Here is a 7,090-nt window from a genome sequence, read left to right as displayed (position 1 = left end):
GAAGGTTTCCAGGACAAATCACACAATCAGAGAGAATGACATTATACCTCCCAATAGAAATATTGGAAAGTAAGATGCAATGCTTTTGAGTTTCCAAGGGAAAATGATTTTCAATTTAGAATTCCATGCCTGAATACCTAGCCAAAGAATCAAATATGAGTGCAGGATAAATATATTTATTTCAGACATGCAGTTTCAGATAAAAATTGCTTCCTGGGCACTTCCTTTCTAAGTAATCTACAGAAAGATACATTGTCTCAAAACAGATGGGTGAACTAAGAACTAAGACATCATGGGGTCTAGGGGCAGGAAAACCAATATACAAATACCAGGATAAGTGTAAAGAGAAAATCCTAGGAAAATAGCCATAACGGTAATTCAATAGATAGTGTCTAAAATTTAAAAATGTAAATGTTGTTTAGAAATACAACCATTATTAGAAGAAAGACTTAAAGGTGTTCAAAGGAGATGCTTCTGGAGAGTGGGATTTAAGAATAGGAAGGCTCAGCCTACTCCTTTACATAATAAGCCTTAAACATAAGAGCTTTGGGTTTTAAATTTCTTGTATTATTTTAAGAAAATTAACTTTTTCAATCAAGTGTTCCTACAAAGTATACAAACAAAGTCAGTGTGGGGAGCAGTCTGTGAAATGGAAAAGGGGAATTATGGAAATCTATATTAATCTAATTAAAAAAAGAGAAAGAGCTTTAAAAAATCATAAAAATAAAAGCACAAAGTAAGACCACAGAAGTAAATCTAAAATATAAATTAAAACTAAAATGGATTAAACGTGTCAGATAAAAGTCAAAGAGTCATATATGAAATAATAAAACCCAGCCCTCTGCTATTTAAAAGACATATTTAAAGCATAATGATGCAGGAAAGTAGACATTTCAAATATGGGAAAAAGATACGCCAAACAAATACCAAAGGAAATTTGCTATCATGAGATTAATATCAAATCAAATAGACTGTAAGGCAAAAGATTTATTAGGGACACTAATTTTTACATACAGATAAAATAATATAGCTGGAAACCATAATTTTGAATCCTTGTGAGCCTAAATATATAGCCCCAAATATACAAAGAAAAATTGAAAGAATTTTAAGGAAAAGTGAAAAATGTCAAAGTTTGGCAAAGTAGAACATGTTTTAAAAGCATAATTAACAACCTTGGATGAACATAAATGAGCATGTGCCCGTAGATAAATATAGGTATAGAAATGGATAAAGATACAGATATATTTTTGTCTTTATATATGATTTATTGAACTATCAAGCTTGTTGTAAAGTGCAAGGAGAAACCAGCTCATCTTTCCACCTCTAAGGACTCGCTCCTAAATGTAATCTTGACAAGTTCAGTCCCTTAGTAAATATCTAGTCCAATATGACCAAATGCACAGTCTTGCCCAATTATAGATGATTCTCTTCCTCAGCTCAGCAGTCATGGGGTCAAAAGCCTGCCTTGGAGAAATAGGATATGGTCGTTGGCTTCTTGCTTCTTCCCCAGTACATGCCCTTCCTCACTCCCTAGATGTGTTTGTGGCCAATGGGGGAGAGAAGGAGCATAAAAATGGGATTAAGGAAAGAGGAACAATCTTGGAAGGCTCACAGAATTACAGTCTGGTATGAAACTTTGCCCTGTATGCCACACCCATATTCTGGCTCTTTCTCTTAAGAGGCACTTCTCTGAGACTATTATTTTTTTTTAATTTTTAATTTTTTATTGTTATGTTAATCACCATACATTACATCATTAGTTTTTGATGTAGTGTTCCATGATTCATTGTTTGTGCATAACACCCAGTGCTCCATGCAGAACGTGCCCTCCTCAATACCCATCACCAGGCTAACCCATCCTCCCACCCCCCTCCCCTCTAGAACCCTCAGTTTGTTTTTCAGAGTCCATCGTCTCTCATGGTTCGTCTTTATTTTTTTTTTAAGAGACAAACTTAAACATGCTTCTAAACCCCCAGCTTGGCCGTTAGCTTCTAACAGTTCACCCTTCTGTTGTAGTCACCTCATCCCCTCAGGTCGTGCTCTTGGGGGTGTCTCCCTCTCAAGCATCTATACAATCTTGAAAGATTTCATGCATAGATATTATGCATCTGCTTTTGCCTTGATAGACTGTGAAAGTACATTCCATCTTCAGAGGGATGCTTTAGCCAGGCTCATACCTTTTGAATTCATGAGTCAGGTGTCAATTACTGTGTCCCCAAATTCTAGGGAGTAGTTGTCTAGCTCTCTGATTGGTTCTCTGAGATGTGCTCCTTGATTAAAATGAGAGTGCATTAGTACCACATCTGGACAGAGAGGAGAAACACGGAGGCTCTCCTACTCTCTCGAAAGAAACATTTCCTTTCTGAACCTTTATCATCACATAACCAGTCCCCTAGGCTGGTCACACACCCCCTCGAAGTGAGTGATGACCTACAGGTAGTAAAACCGGTTTCCCCTTCTCTCACACCCCCTAGCAAAGATGTACGTGGACAAGCTCTGTGCCTTCTGCTGCAACACTAAGACAACAGAAGAAGTCACATCTTGTGTCACATACACACACCACCCTGCACCCACAGTATAAACCCTTAGATAAAACCACAATGCAGGGAGCGCCCGGGTGGCTCAGTTGGTTAAGCGCCTGGGTGGCTCCGTCATTAAGCGTCTGCCTTTGGCTCAGGTCATGATCCCAGAGTCCTGGGATCGAGCCCCCCATCGGGCTCCTTGCTCAGCGGGAAGCCTGCTTCTCCCTCTCCCTCTGCTGCTCCCCCTGCTTGTGCTCTCTCTCTCCGACAAATAAATAAATAAAATCTTAAAAAAAAGAAAAACCCACAATGCAAGTTTCAACATTCAACATCAAAGAAGTGACATGATATGGACCACATTATTGTATCTCAGTGCAATAAAATTAGAGATCAGTAAATAAAAAGATGAACACAATCCACATATATAGGAAAATATGACACAATTCTCAACAAGTCATTGTCGAAGACAAATAATGAAATTAGAAAATAATTAGAATTGCAATGAAAATCCCTGTGTATCCAAATTTGGGCATTAAAATGGAATTTAAAGAAAAAGGCAAATCTGTATATACTAGGAAAAAATTAACCCATATGAAGATTTTAACATTTACCAAGTGGCCAGTAGGATGTTGCTTATAGATTTTATTCTATTAGATCATATATATGCTCCTTGTGCTTTTTTTGAAAAATGATTCATTCTTATTTTTTCATTTTAATATTTGAGGATCTCTAAAGTTATTTCTTTTTCGTTTTTTTAAGATTTTATTTTTGAGTAATCTCTACACCCAAAGTGGAGTTCGAACTCATAACCCCGAGATCAAGAGTCTCATGCTCCACTGACTGAGCCAGCCCAGGCACCCCTAAGGTGATTTCTTACCCTTTGTATGGTTAAAATGGTACAAGTAAATTATTCTCTAAATACTGTGATACTTTCATATTATTTTCATATTATTATAATAAGTAATTCCTTAAAGGCAATTTATTTTTTTTAACCAAGTAGGTATATAAGGGCACATTACCTGCACTTCAATTGATCTTTTAAAAAGTCTAGGAAAATTCAGGGTCTTAAAGATGAAGAGTCTAGGCAGTCAAGTGCTAAAAAAGTCAGAAAGAAAAAAAAAATAAGCTTTGAGCTCCCTCTTCTGGCCCAAAGAGAATATTCCCAGAAACAGACAAATTAAGTATCGATTTCACGTAAGATTTATTTAAATTTTTAAGTATTCAGATGGCTGCTCCACTTTAAGTGGAGTGTCCGTGGTGCAAAGGATTCATGTGCACCCTGTTGATGCTGTGCTAATAGCCCATTCTTTTCACCCATGTTACTCACGAGGCACGTTATCTCGCCCCCTAGTGGGTATTTACAAAAATGACACAAAGATATTTTCAAGCTAAGAGATTAAATTATTACAATTATAGAATTTAGAAAGCACTGGATGAGGCTCTCAATACTGTTTAGTCCAATCTGTCATTATGTGCTTGAGAAGTAACAGCTTACTACAACAGGAAGAGATGTCTTCTCCATGTGTATATGCTGATGAATATTTATTGTTAAATAACAATTTCATGTTTCTCAATTCTTTCGAAAGGTTGCTTTTTGAATTTGCACATATTTCATTAATAAGTGAGTTAAATTGTGCTTTTAATGTTCTTAAAAATGTGTAATTGTTGCTAAAATGTCATGATCTCATTCAGTTCAAATCATCAACTATTTATTGAGTACCTGGACCCTTGAGTTACAACAATAAAGCAAAGGCCCTGTTCTTAAGGAGCTTATAGTCTAGTAGAGAGAGAGAGAGTCTTTTTTTAAAAAAAGCCATGAAAGCTGAGAGGATGGTGAAAAAATAATATTTTATAGTGAATGTTTCTGTGATCAGCTGTGCTTCCTTTATCAATAACTTGATGTGGGAGTAACTCTGTTAATATCAGAGAAAGCAGACTTGAGAGCAAGAAAAATTATCAGGGATAAAGAGGTCATAGTGATGAAAAGTTCACTTCATCAAGTTTTTACTGTGTGCAACTAACAACAGAGCATCAAAATACATAAGGCAAAAACTGATAAAACTGCAAGGAGAAATAAATGAATCCACTATTACAATTAATGATTTCAATATTCCTCTATCAGTAACTGGCACATCCAGCAGGCAGGAAATCAGCAAGGACCTAGTTGAACTGAACGGCACCATCAATCAAATTAATTTAACTGACATTTATAGAATACTTCAGCAGAATATACATTCTTCTTGAGCTCACATGGAACATTTACCAAGACTGACCACATTCTGGGCCTCAAAAGTCACTTTAACAAATTCAAAAGAAGAGAAATCATAAAATGTATCCACTCAGCCCATAGTGAAATTCAACTAGAAATCAATAAAGCAGTAACAGAAAGAAAGCTGTAAAATCCCACTCTGCTTGAGATTAAGCAGCACACTTCTAAGTAACACAAGGGTCAAGGAAATCTTAAGAGACATTTAAAATATGTTGAACTAGATGAAAATGAAAATAGAGATTAGAACTGAAATCAATAAAATTGAGATCAAGAAATTAATAGAGAAACAATGGATAGTGGATCACCACATCAAAAACTAATGATGTACTGTATGGTGACTAACATAACATAATAAAATTTTTAAAAAAATTAATAGAGAACATTAATGAAATCAAAAGCTGTTTCCTTGACAAAATCAATAAAATGGTAAACTTCTAACAAGGCCAACTAAGATTAAAAGATGACACAAATTACTAATGTCAGAATGAAATAAAGGTTATCACCACAGTCTCAGGGATATTAAAAGGATAATAAAGAAGTATTAGGGACAACGCTATGCCCACAACCTTGATAACCTAGGTGATATAGAACAATTCCTGAAAGACCAAATTCACGTCTTAAAAATCTAAACCCTAAATTCAAGAATGAGAGAACAAGCAACCTGATATTTAGAATTGCCAAAAGATCTGAACCGGCACACCACCAAAGAAGATATACGGATAGAAAATAAGCATCTGAAAAGATGCTCAACATCACATGTTATTAGGGAGTTGCAAATTAAAACATCCATTAGACACCACAACACACCTCTTAGAATGGCTAAAGTCCACAACACCAACACCACCAAATGCTAGCAAAGATGTGGAAGAACACAGCAGCTCTGATTCATTGCTGGTGGGACTGCAAAATGGCAGTCACTTTGGAAGACAGTTGGGTGGTTTCCTGCAAAGCTAAACATGCTCTTACCTTACAATTCAGCAATCACAGTATTTGCCCAAATGAGCTGAAAACTTTTGTCCACACAAAAGTGAATGTTTATAGCGGCATTATTCATAGTTGTCAAAACTTGGAAACAGCTAAGATATTCTTCAATAGGTGAATATATAAGCAAACTGTGGAACGCCCATACAACGGGATATTATTCAGTGATAAAAATAAATGAGTCATCGAGCCATGGAAGGACAAGGAAGAACTGAAATGCACAATACTAAGTAAAAGAAACCAGTCTGAAGAGGCTAAGTACTGTATGATTCTAACTATATGACATCCTGGAGAAGGTAAAATTATGGAGTCATTAAAAGGATGAGTGGTTGCCAGGGGATCAGGGTGAGGGAAGGACAGATGAATAGGTGGAGCACTGGGTACAGTGAAACTATATCCTCAATATTGGCTCACCACTTGTAACAAACATACTACATTAATGCAAGATATTAATATGGAGAAACTTTGGTTAGGGGGTGGTATGTGGGAACTCTCTCTCTCTACTTTCTACTCCATTTTTCTATAAACCTAAAACTGCTTTAAAATACAGAGTTGTAATTAACAAGGAAAAGAGAGAGAGTTTTGAAATTTGGCAAAGATTTGAATCCTACCACTTATAATGTGTGTGGGCTTTGGCTCTTACCTTTTAGAGACTCATTGAATGGAAACATAATAACAGGAGGGGGTTTGAATGAGCTAACAACTGAAAAGCTCCTGAGAAAGCCAGGTACACATCAAGCACTCCACATTTACTAACTTCTCCAGCTTTCCTTTTCTTTGTGGATGTGAATACTTGATATTAAATGTCAGAGGACGGGGTGGGGCAAGTCCTTGCCAGGAGCAGTGCAGAATCCAAAGTAGAGTTGAAGTTGCAGGAGATGATCTAATGAGATCGACCTTTGGCACTACCAAGAAGCAAAGCCCATTTTACCTCTTAATCTTCAATTAGAGGATTGAGCTTTATGGCAAGAAGCACCCTCACTTCTACAGCTAGTAGCAGCCAAACCTCCATGCTCAAAACGTGAACTTTCCTTCCCTGACCTCCTTCACAGGCTCCCACTTGAAAAATGGTACAGAGCACTTCATTTGCATGAATAGTCTTAAAAGCAAAGTCCATTTTATTTTACTTCTCCAAACATAACTGAAAAGCGTTGCTTCCCTTCATACCTCCCTGCTCCTCTTTCTCCAGACTTCTGAAACTCTAAGATCTCAGAACGGCCAGTTGCCGCTGATTTGACTTTTGCATTTGCCCTGTCAGATTTTCTGCTGCAGGGACTGGGTTTTTGGCTTGTCCTAGTCTCCGGTTTTGCTTTTCAGA

Source organism: Halichoerus grypus, chromosome 2 (assembly GCF_964656455.1).
Source record: "Halichoerus grypus chromosome 2, mHalGry1.hap1.1, whole genome shotgun sequence".
NCBI lineage: Eukaryota > Metazoa > Chordata > Mammalia > Carnivora > Phocidae > Halichoerus > Halichoerus grypus.
The sequence above is the reverse complement of the archived record's forward strand: the minus strand, read 5'-3'. Positions refer to the sequence as shown.